Source organism: Neofelis nebulosa, chromosome 2, assembly GCF_028018385.1.
Source record: "Neofelis nebulosa isolate mNeoNeb1 chromosome 2, mNeoNeb1.pri, whole genome shotgun sequence".
NCBI lineage: Eukaryota > Metazoa > Chordata > Mammalia > Carnivora > Felidae > Neofelis > Neofelis nebulosa.
The window spans coordinates 174,908,009-174,920,677 of NC_080783.1; the positions used below are offsets into that span (position 1 = coordinate 174,908,009).

Sequence of the window (12,669 nt, forward strand, 5' to 3'; positions counted from 1 at the left end):
TGATGATCATGACCCGAGACGAAATCAAGAGTAGGACACTTAAACAACTGAGCCATCCATGTGCCCCCTGACTCTACTTTATAGATGAGGTAATTAAAACAGTGCTCATAACAACTTACTCAAGAACACACAATAAATGACAGAGCAGGGACTCAAAGCCAGGTCTCACATTCTTTCTTACAGCCATGCAGCATGTCAAAGATGCACCCGTTATCATCTGTTCTTTCCTTGGTCTCCAACCTGAAATAGTGAGAGAGTACGTCCATTTCTAGGGCCACTTAACATTTGAAATCCGTGTTTGGACTTAAGTATCCTAGTCCCTAAAGAAAACTGTCCTGGAGAACGATGAGGAGTACAGTACATTGAGCTGGGTGCAAGGGAATGAGTTGACTATCTCTGAGACCTACAGTTCTGGGTCCCAGTTGGAAAAATGCTTGAGAGTATTAGAAACTAGGCAACATTGTTAGGTTGGGGCCACTTGAAGCATTTAGGCATGGAGAGGGAGAAAGTCAAGAGCACCTGGGGCCGAGTGCCAGCTCTGTCACCACCTAGCTGGGGCTCACCTCCTTCGTCTGTCAAAAGGGGAATACCAAAACGTTCCTGTTCCTTTCCATGTGGTATTGATGGAGAAAAGGATTCTGAAGGCCTCTGGAATCTATTAGAATGCATGGATGCAAGAGAATTTTCACGTGTCTCAGCTGAGAACCTTTCCTCCTGTTGCTAAGAGAGAAAGGACTGTTTTCCTTTCCTACCGTCTCTTGCTCGACACCCCAGCCCAGCGCCCCCCTTTTCCCCTTTCTATTTTTGTATCTCGAGTGCTTCATATGATGATGTCCTGCATGTTTTAAACTAGATGAGGGTGTCAGGCAGGGAACCAAAAATCAAAAGGACCTAAACAAAATGAAAATTGGTTTCCTGCTTGCAAAGATGATGGATGACGGGTGCAGGGGCCGGTGTTACCAATGCAAGCCTTTCTGCAGGTGTTCAGGGGAACTCTTTCTAGACCCAACAGGTTACCCCTGCAGGCCCTGGGCAAGACAGTTCCAGGATAGGGATGGCCAACCTTCCTTTACCCCAGATGGAGCAGAGGTATTGTAGGAGCACTCTGGAGGCCCCTGGAAGAGCCCTCTGGAGGTTCTAGAAGTGATGGATATAGTGAAGATGAAATTAACACTTATTTAACACCTTAGGTGCCTTTGTCCTCTCATTTAATACTCACAATAATTTAATAAGAATATATATTATTATTTACATTTTCCAGTTGAGGAAAAGGATACTCACAGTGGTGGGAGAAGTTCACATTCAAGCTCCCAGGGTACCTGCCAAGTGGCCCTTCCCCCTACCAGACCTAGTGGAAGAGGAGAGGGCACTGTGGTTGTACTGGCCAAGGAACGGAAGGGGACTTTTATTCACCACTGTAGGAGCCTCTAATTGGTTCACCTGCTTCCACCCATGTCCCTTCCAGTCCATTGTCTGCATAACAGCCCAGGTGAGCCTTTACAAATGCAAGTGGTACTATCTCTAATCCCAGAACAATCACCTCCCTCTGAACTCCAAACTTCTGAGTCTAATCACCTTACTAAATTCCTCCCTTAAGACCAGCCTGTTTCTCTACCTCCCCACCTTATCTGATACCACTAATCACCACTCTTGCTATATTCCAGCCACAGTTGGTTTCCTTCTGCTGCTCAAATGTATTCAATTCACTCCTGCCTCAGGGCCTTTGCACTTGCTCGTCTCTCTGTCTTTAATGTTTTCCCCTTCAGATCTTTTATGCCTGGCCTCTTATCATATAGGTCTCAGGTCAGTTGCCATCTTTCAGACAGTCCTTTCCTAACTGCCAACCTGATGTCTTATCCTGGCCGTTTCCTATCACATGCCACCGTCTGACATTAAATTATTGTCATTTATAGTGTCATAGTCGTTATTACTATCTGCTGGTGTCTTGTTAATTTACTGGTTTATTTACTGTGTCCCTGTACTAGAGAGAAAGTGTCAAGAGAGTAAGGATCACTTGCCTGTCTTGTTGAAAGTCCTACCCCGACTCCACAAAATAGAGATTGGCACTTAATAAGTAAGCACACAATAAATACTTTTGAATGGGTGAATCGTGACTGATACATGATCATCCCAGGAAAGGTGGATCTGCACTGGATGAAGGAAGAACCCCATCACTCAATGTACGTTAAGCTCCGTGCTTATCTCATTCGATTCTCACAACAATCCCGAGACAGCTCATCTGATTCCCATTTTGCAGATGAAGAAATGGAGGCTCCATCAGTTAGCAGTTTGCTGATGGTCGCACAACTGAGACTGGAACCCTTGTCTGCCTGCTCCGGAGCCCACACCCTGGATCCTGGGGAGAGCAGAAGAGTGTCTCTGGGACACGGAGAGCGTGTGTCTGTTGCTGCAAAGCCTCGTGTGTGTGTGAAGACTAACGCGAGAAGGAGGCCATGTAGAGGCACGTGCTGGCCAAGACTCCAGTGGCAGCAAGGAGGGCTCCCCCAAAGAGATCGTCATTGCCTGGCCTGAAGTCCAGACCTCCCTGGGGAAGAGCCATTCCCAGAACGTCTGCATGTCGTAGGCTTTCCTGTGATCGGAGAGGGGAGGGAGTCTGCCAGTGGGTACTGAGGACCTTCTCCCTCACGGTGCTCACACCCTGGCCGGGTTGGCTTTGCCACTGCTGCGGGCTCCTGCATTCTGCACTAGGTGGCGAAATGCTGTGGGGCTCCCCTATTCGGGGGAATGCGGTAGTGATGTATAAGGTATGAAAGATGTGGCCTGCAGAGAGCCAGCACTATCTCTACTGCTGCTGCTGCTGCCGCCGCCGCCGCTGCTGCCGCCGCCGCTACTGCTGCTGGCAGAGCTGCTGGGAGTGAGCTGAGCATCCCCCGTCCGGGATACCCAGCTCGGGCGGCAGCTCCCGCGCCCTGGCCCGACACGGACCTGCCAGCCCCGGGGAACAAAAGCGGAGCCCGGTCGCCCTCTCCTGCAGCCAGAGGATGAGTCGAGAGGGCTGAGCGGAGAGTGTGGTCCTCAGCGGCTGGAAGGTAGGAGAAGGTGTTGCGCTCGCCTGCCTCGGAGTGGGAGGCGCGGGGTGGGCGCGCCAGGGTGGGGATGGCCGGGGGACCAGCCTGTCCCGCGGGCGCTACCGGACCGGCGAGGTGGTCTTCCGGAACACCGCACCCGCACTGCCAGCCCGCCGCGGGCAGGGCGCCGTGCTCCCCGCAGCCGCGAGGGAGCCCCCTGGGTGGGAATTGGAGGCAGCGAGGGAAAAGTCTGGAGCCCGACACCGGGCAGCGGCAGCGGCGGCTGCGGAGGGGCTGCCACGGCACTTGGAGGCGTGCGACTCGCTGCGAAAAGCGGGCGGGCGGCGGCTGCAGTGTGCGCAAAGTTTTGGGTGGCGCGCAAAGACGCAGGCGAGGGCCGCCGCGCAGAGCCGCGCAAGTTGTGGCCAGAACAAGAGGGCGACCCCCGGGGGCCCGCACGCGGACTCGCCGACACTGGGACAGGTGGCTTTCGCTCCCCCCACGCTAGCCTCGGCTGGGTTGACGCGCAGCCACTTAACCCTTCCCAGCCCGGGGGAAACAACTTCATCCTGTTGGAGGCGGCTGCACTCAGGCTGGCTGGGGTAGCGTCGAGGTTCCCCGCTCTGTCCTTTTGTGGTCTCGCGCATTTCCTCCCTCATTCTGGGTTTTCTGCGATTTTCCATCCACTACTGTGTCCAGAAACCAGGCAGGGTGGCTGCGGGTCTTTTCCCCAGTCTGTAATTTTACCCCTCGCGCCACCTGGACACATGTTTTCTCTCTCCCCCCTCAGTTTGGCTCTTTGATGCTGCCTTGAAAAATGAGATGATTAATCAATTAGGTTAGTGGCCAATTAGGCATAACCTTGTAGCAAAATAATTATGCCCGGCTCTCCGGGCTTTCACTGGAGATGAGATGGGAATCCAGCCCAGGTGGAGGGGCTGTTCCGAAAAGATATGGCTGATCAGGGAATTTCTGGGAATTTAAGATTAAAAAAATCCAAATGTGTGGTAGCGGCAGAGGTTGTGAGGGCGCAGTAGGGGTGTGTGTGCGTATAAATCCCCCCCCCCCCCTCCCGGCGCCTGAGGAAATTAACCCTTGGCTGCACAGTCTGGGTAGACTTTGCAGGCAGCGTGTTTCCAACGGCTCAGAAAAGGTGTGTCCCCTGCCTGCCAGCCCCATCCCCCTCGTCTCTGAGGGGCTCTCGCCTGTAAATCGCCTCACAGTGGCTTTTCTGCTGTTTGGGGAGGCTGAGTTCCGATGAATGCATTTTAGTTTCATGTCCGAGGAATCGCGTCGTTGCAGAAGGAGGTTCTTGTGCTGTGCCTTCCGAGGATGCACATTTCCCCTGCTCTTGTTAAATAAAGCGGTTATTAAATGGGTGCAAATGGGAGACAGTCTGTTTCCAGGGTTGGGAAGTTCTGCCGCTAAGCAGGGCTTCCTTTTTCTTTTTTTGGAATGACTGGCGGGGTTTGGCACTGCGGTATTACAATACAGCCATATTAAAAAGGTCTTCGGAGCTTAGAGCCCTCCACTACCGCAGCCCCATCTTCAACAGACTTCCTTTCTCAAATCCTTCTTGCCAGCAGCTTACAGGGGATTTCTAATGTGTGCCCCGTGCATTTTAATCCCTTTCTGTCTCTATTTTAAGCTTATTCTGTTTATACATCTGGACCCTATATAGTAGATTTCTTTTCAGAAGGCAAACACCTAGAGCCGTTCTCAGGGCAGAGGGATTTTTTGCAACAGGTCCTAGGTCTGGGATTTCTAATAACGAGTCCCCCTGGCATTTGGTGAGCCGGGGCCCTAGTCTCTCTCCCAGTGTTGTGACCACGTTGGACCAGGTGGTCTCTGACATCCCCTGCAGTGCTGACATTAGCTGGTTCTGAATTTTATGGCTTTGCTTCCTTTCTGAGTGGAGAAAGCTGGCTAGGGCTTATGAGCAAATAGGAATCGCCCAGCTGGAAGACTGCCTCATGATACTCGTGTTCAGGGACAACTGGGAGCCATAGGCTCCACCCGCCTTCCTCAAAATGAAGGGCCACCATTCGGCCCTCTCTCTTTTCCAAGATTTATTTTGTTCTTAAAGCTGGGCTCAGCCATTCACCTTACTGTGATCATATGTGTTGCTCAGATTCTCGTGCTTAGCAAAGGCATTCCTCCTCTTCTGAAATTGAAGCTTTTTCATAATTTTTTTATTTTCTATTTAAAAATGTTCATTTACTTATTTTGAGAAAGAGAGAACAAGCAGGGGAGGAGCAGAGAGAAAGGGAGAGAGAGAATCCCAAACAGGTTTCATGCTGTCCGTGCAGAGTCCGACAGGGGTCTTGAACCTACAAACCGTGAGATCATGACCTCATGCTGAAATCAAGAGTCAGATGCTCAACCAACTGAGCCACCCAGGTGCCTTGAAGCTTTTTAACATAGTGGGAAGGGATATGGGAGGAGAAGGAAGGGAGAGAGGAAAGAGGGATACAGAGAGAGCTTAAGGCTTCGAACACAGGCAGGCAGTGGGAAAGAGGTAGGAGATCTAGAGAATGGAGGAAGAAGAGGAGGGAGAAACAGAGGCAGGGGAGGAAATACAGAGAGGAGGAATTCTAGTTCAGAGGAGAGAGAAATGCCCACATAAACCAGGCTTGTTTCATTACATGGCTTGAAAAAATATAGAGGAAAACCCCGAAATGCAAGAGAGTCATTCCAGATAGACTCGCTTAGAACTCAGCTTTGACATAAGCAGATAATTACTTATGACGTAAACATTGCACCACAGAGAGGCATTAACTCTTAGTTCTTGTTTCTTCCCGGACGGGGGGCTGCATTTGTAGGTGCAGGGTGGGAGCTGGCCAGGGCTTTGTTTGCTTAGCAGATGTACTTTGCGTAGCCCCCATAGCATACTCTTATTTGGGTCAGATTGGGGTACTTCGTTTGGACAGGCTGGGTGTCCAAACAACTTTGGAGGGAAGGTATTCCTTTGTTTTTAAATCTGTCCTTCATAGAATGGACAACTTTTTAAAAAGTGTATTTTTCATTTATTTAAAGTTGGAAGAAAAAAGATAGTAAACACTTTTTTTACCTGCCATCTAAAAACTAAGAGTGATAGGAAAATACTTCCAATTAATTTTCTCTTCTCCAGCCTCCTTGCCCCCAGTCCACACCATCCTCAGAGCCTCTGACTCCTCTCCTGGCCTCCAGTATGGGCCCTCCCCAAAGTTATGACTTTATCTTTCTAAAACATAGCTTTGATCATGTTATTCCCCAGATCAAAAAACATAAAAGTTTCCATGTTGCCTAAAGCATATTATTCAAATATCTGACCATAGACTTCAGAGCCTTTCATAACCTGCCTTTCTGGTTTTCTTCTACACACACACACACACACACACACACACACAAATACACACCCTAACACACAACGTCACACACATACACATACTCTCTCACACATGCACCTTTATACAACCTCACACATATACACACACCCTTATAGAGCATCACACACATATACATTCCCTCTCTCACACACTCTTATACAGCATTACACACACACATACACCCACCCTCTCTCTCTCTCACACACACACACACACACACCCGTATACAGCATCACACATATATACACAGCCTCTCTCTCACACACACATACACCCTCATACATCACACACTTACACACACCCTCTCACACACACCCTTACACAGCATCACACCCATATACACACCCAATCTCTCACACACACACCCTTATACAACATCACACATACACACACCCTCTCACACTTACACTCCTATACAATATCACACATACACACACACCTTCTCTCTCTCTCACATATATATAACCTTATACAGCATCACACAGTCTCACACACACAGCCTTGTACAGCATCACCGTCTACATACACACATGCACACATTATTCACATTACATATGCACTATACTCACATCACATACACACACTGCAAACATGCTTTCATATTTTTGCTGGCACATTCTTTATTCCTTGTCTAGTAAATATATTCCTACTCCTTTCCGTGGTGAACTCTCAGAAGGGTCACCTGAAGACTGTGCGTCTCTTTCAGTTTCCTGGAAATGGAATAACAATATTAACTGCTGTACTTCTTAATATGCTGGTGGGAATAGGAATGTTGGGTTCCTCATAGTTTTAAGCCCCATTTTCAGAGAGTGGGAGGCGCCTTGTAAAAGAGAGAACGGAGTGTTTCTCAGGTTGAAATCAACTTAGCTTGGGGTGCCACATGACACTGGTTGGTTTGGGAAGGGAGTGACCGTCACCTGGTGACATTTGGACTCTGTCCTTGTGAGCAAGAGCGCGGGAATCCTGTACCATTAATAATCGCTCACTTGCTGGTTTATGAAACAGCCTGATTGTGGAGGACAGGAGACCCAGCGACACTAGACAACCTTTCAATATATCTAGCCAAGCACATGAAGTTCCTGTCTCAAAGGGACAAGAATTAAACAAGAATGAATACCAAACAAAGAATTCATTTGTATTCATAGGCTTTTAATAAATAAAAAACGATTTTGTTTTTCCTGAAATGAACTCTGAGCCATAGGTCTTGAGACTTCTTGTTTAATTAACGTGCAGAATATGACTTCTTCTTGTTTCAAAATGACCATTTTTTTTTTTTTGGAAGCTTGAGCTCAGATCTTTAGTGACATTTTTTCTCCAAGCAATATTTACAGCCGAGCTGGAAACTGACAGGAAGGAGGGTTTAAAATGAAAATGTTACCAAACTGAAGTTTACATCTGAGCGAAACACATGGTGTCACCATGGACAGAGTCCTAAGAACTCAAAATATTTGTCAATCTGTAGAACTTGAAGAAGGCAAGCTGTTTCCTTTGTTAATGTGAACTCTAAAAATGACATTTTTGTGCATGCGTTGTGGTGGCCATTTCTACCTGTCTGTTTGGTTTCTTTACGGTCATGGGACTCCAGCCATTTGTTCCTTTTCTTTATCTTCTATTCAGGATAGGGCAGACTGCCTGAGGGTTAGTCTTCATGTTTATTTCAATGTCCCTGCTTGTACTTCTGCTGGTCTTCCTGCCCGGAACACCCTCCTTTTTCAAATCTCTTCCCCATCCAATTGTCTTTTAAAGCTGAGGTCAGGTGCCAAGTTCTGCATGAAGTTTTCTTAGTTAACTCTGCTGAATATTGACCAGCACCGACAGTGGTAGTTTTTAAAATCACTTTATTAATTTTTCAAGTCATATGAATAATACAAGTTACGTAGAAAAATGGGAAAATATAGAAAAATATAAGGAATTAGTAAAGATCATTTGAAATTCCCACCATGTTATCTATAACTTGTGTCTCCTTAGACCTATATCCTAGCATATATAGATGGATATAATTTAAAAAAAATATTTTTTAACATTTATTTATTGTTGAGGGACAGAGACAGAGCATGAGCAAGAGAGGGGCAGAGAGAGAGAGAGAAAGACAGAATCCCAAGCAGGCTCGTGGCTCTGAGCTGTCAGCATAGAGCCCGATGCGGGGCTCAGACCTATGAACCGTGAAATCATGACCTGAGCCAAAGTTGGACGCTCAACTGACTGAGCCACCCAGGCGCCCCTGGATATAATTTTATATACTCTGCCTTATTGTGAAAGCCATTTGCTTTTTATCCTGTGCATCTATTTTTTAACATGGTTTTTTGTTTGCTTATTTACTGTCCCTTATCCCATAAACTAATCTAATAATTTAGATACCTTATATTTCCTAGGCTCCCATAATATTTACACATATATATTCACACACTGTATATACACCCATATGGGATTTTTGTCATTGACTTAAAAGATGAGATCATATATGTATTCCTTGGCATATTACATTTCTCACTTAAAACACTATGGGAACTGTCTTCTGCCCCCCCCCACACACACCAGTCCTACCTCAATCAGTTGGTATAGATATGTCACTCTTTTCAATGGCTTAGTAAGTTTCAATGGTATGTATACACCACAGATTTTTCAAGCACTTCCCTACTGATGAGCATTTACTTTTGTTCCCCCAATTTTTATACACAATGCTGAAATAAGCATCCTGCACATTTATCATTATCTATTGATATACTTGAACTTCTATGAGTAGATTCACAAAATGAAGATTTCTAAGTCAAAGGATATGCAGTATTTAAAGTATTAGGAGATGGAAAGTGGATGATGGGCATTGAGGAGGGCACTTGTTGGGATGAGCGCTGGGTGTTGTATGGAAGCCAATTTGATAATAAATTCTATTAAACAAGTAAAGTATTAGGAGATGGTGCCATATATCTTTCCAAAGAGAATGCAAGAATTCACATTTCCATCAACATGTACAAAGTACTCTTTTTCTTACATCTTTGCCTGGAGCAGTGTTATCGTTCACTTTTGCTAACCTGGTTAGATAGCGAGTGATAGCTTATTGCTATGTACTTTGTATTTTTCGTATGTCTACCAAGGAGGAGCATCATTTCATGTTCAATGGGCATTTAGATTTACTTCTCAGTGGACAGCTAATTCATCTTTGTCCATTTTTCTTTTTGATGGTTTGTCTTTTTCTTATTTTGTAAGGGTTTCTTTCATATTCTAGAAAGCAATCTTTTTTCTTTCATCTACATTGTATATGATTTTCTTTCCTTAGAGGTTTGATCTAGTGTTGTGATGATCTCTTTATTTGTCTGTGCCCAAACTAAACCATGAGTCACTAGACATCAATGATGTGTCTGATTCACTTCTAGGACATCACATCTAGGGCAAGACCTGAAAAAGTGTAGGTTCAGAGTACATGGTTGTAACATTGACTACACGTGTGATCTTCAAATGTATTTCATATACCATTGAATTGTATGAAATAACATATATGTGGCATTAATAGACTGGAATGTTTCAAATGAGCTAAGCTGCAAGGTGACTAATGTTTTGGAAATATTTGTAAATAAATTACACGTTTCCCTTCTTTTTGAAATGAGTGTGACTTTAGAAATATCATGAGCATCAATTATTGTGTTGGGCTCTATGCTTCGTAATCTTAAGGACTGCTTAGTGATGCAGGACTGTTTGTCCCTATATACAAGTGGTCTGAGACCTACAGATGTGTGGATTTTAGATTCTAATATCTTTTTAAAAATACTTTTGCAATATTTTTCCTCCGTGTCAGATTGGGCCACTATGTTTTGGTACCGTCAGTTTATCTGCCTCTAAAAGTAGTCCCCTTCCCTTTCTACCTGTCTGTGTGCTCGCTGTGAACTAGTATGTCAGGAATCATGCTCATTGGAAATGTGGGTATGATAAGGGTCATTAAGCACCAACCAAGTCTTGGCCTGGGTGCATCGGCCTCCAGTGAAAGTGCAACTGTGGCTGCTTAGGGATCTTTTTTGTTTCTTCTTGTAAAAAATTTTAATGTAATTTATTGTCCGATGGGCTCCCATACAGCACCCAGTGCTCATCCCAACAAGGGACTCCCTCCTCAGTGCCCATCACCCACTTTCCCCTCTCCCCCACAACCCCCCTTCAACCCTCAGTTTGTTCTCCGTGTTTAAGAGTCTCTAATGGTTTGCCTCCCTCCCTCTCTATTTGTAACTTTTTCCCTCCCTTCCCTTCCCCCGTGGTATACTGTTAAATTTCTCAAGATTAGGGATTTTTTGTTTCTTTGTTTCCACCTGTTTTCTGGGAAGGTGAGATTGCTGGATAAGCAAAGCGGTGGCCTGTCACCTTAATCAATTAGGATGTAGGTATATAGCCAAGACCCTAAATAATATGGATTAAAAGATCTTTAGAATGGTGGAAATGGAGGTTTCAGTCTCGCAAAAGTCTGAGTGAATAGGGCAGCTCTACACTGCGAAGTCATGTGGTGTCTAGGCTCCTTCTAGGTTGCTGCTTCTCCATCCCTAAGACATTGCTGTCATCTTCATGACTCATGATGGTATGTCACCACATCCTCATTCAAACTGGAGGGCTGGAAGAGAGAAAAGAGGTCAGAGGAGAACCTGCCATTTCTTTTAAGGGTGTGGCCAGAACTTGCACCCATAATTTCTTTTTGCATCTTCACTCCTAGGAGAAGGGAGGCTAAGGAGTACTGTTTTTATTCTGAGTGACCGTGTGCCAGAATCAGCGTGCTATGTTAGAATATAGAACGGATGTTAGTGGATACACTAGCAGTGTCTGTCACACCTACTCTCATCAGTCCCCGTGTCCTCTCAGCTTTCTTGCCAGATTGCCAACTCTTGAGTGCAGTTGCCTACTTTTTTCCTCACTACCTGCTTTTGTGTGGCATGTAAAATAGTTGCTCAATAAAGACAGCTGTATTTGTAATCTTTCCTCTCCTTGTTTTAGTGGTGAGAAAATGCAGGGAGGATTGTCGAGCTGGCTGATGCCACAGAGCCCAGGGACTAGAGACGTTGGGGTGTTCTGGCTGCTTTTCTTTCATTTCGCACATGCCCCATGTAGTCCTCTGTGGCCCCACTCAAGGCTAATTATTCCTATTTCTTATCCTTCATTCTCAGCTCTAAGAGGTCCAGGTGAGGAGACCAAATGCTCTGGAAGCAGGTGTGTTGGCAACTCAGTGAGAGTCAAGGGGAAAATCAACCCCCCGCAAATAAGACGAGTGAACTGCCAATAATACAAGTTTGAGACTTTGACCTCCTTTGCAAAAAGGGTCTCCTGGTAATCAACAGATTGCATCTCAGACGAAGTTTCTGCACCCCATGGGATCCCATTGCCTCTCTGATTAACACAGAAGCATCTCCTTCCTTATTCTGGACTCACTCTGGAATTGGGTTTATTTCAGCCTAATGGCGATTTCTAATGGGTTTCCCTGCTTCCGAGGCACAAATGTGATCTCTTTTATTTCACTTGGGGGAGGGTTTTGATGGGTGGGGGTAATATTTAAAGATGCCATTTCTCCTTCTGGGTTAAAAACCAAATGGGAGACGAACACTGAGGTTAGACAAAGATGAAGACCGGGTCTTATTTCTGTTAAAGCTTGTTTGGGGGGGCGCCTGGGTGGCTCAGCCGGTTAAGTGGCCGACTTCGGCTCAGGTCATGATCTCGTGGTCCGTGAGTTCGAGCCCCGCGTCGGGCTCTGTGCTGACAGCTCAGAGCCTGGAGCCTGTTTCGGATTCTGTGTCTCCCTCTCTCTGACCCTCCCCTGTTCATGCTCTGTCTCTCCCTGTCTCAAAAATAAATAAAACGTTAAAAAAATATATTAAAAAAAAAAAAAGCTTGCTTGGGGATTGTTTGGGTTGTGTAGCCACATGAGGTCTCCTGAACTTTCTTTTTCATTTGGTCTGAGCTGGATATATGCAGGTCTCCATTTCCGCCTGTAGGGGCTCGAGTGGCCTCGTAGGCTTGTTTCTTGGGTGAGCAGTGCACGACTATCTCTGAGGTCAGGCAGCTTTAAAAGAGAGAAGGAAAGGAGCTATTGTATCAATTAGGTTCTTAGTGAGAGATGACACAGTGTAAGCGGAAAGGGACATATTAATGGGTATTTGGTAGCCTACCGCATTCTAGGAGGGACCTGGAGCCAAGCTTGGATGTGAGGACAGTTACTCAACCGCACCATGGAACTGTTAGGGTGGAGATGACACGTTGCTAGGGACTCATGGGAGGATCTTTGTCTGAGCTGCCCCAGAAGAGTTACT

The 12,669-nt window shown here is 46.0% G+C and overlaps 1 protein-coding gene across 16 annotated transcripts in view; it reads left to right on the forward strand.

Annotated features, from left to right (window-relative positions):
* The first annotated feature begins 2,800 nt into the window (after positions 1 to 2,800).
* The window catches only part of DAB1 (DAB adaptor protein 1), a 1,141,854-nt gene continuing 1,131,985 nt past the window's right edge, over positions 2,801 to 12,669 (forward strand). For 7 of the 16 annotated variants that reach the window (XM_058717244.1, XM_058717255.1, XM_058717254.1 and 4 more), the window contains exon 1: positions 2,810 to 3,050. The gene's annotated coding sequence lies outside the window, so the exon portion shown is untranslated. Of the gene's footprint in view, positions 3,051 to 12,669 lie in introns of all 16 variants that reach the window. The other 9 variants (XM_058717258.1, XM_058717261.1, XM_058717260.1 and 6 more) reach the window with 5 other exon arrangements.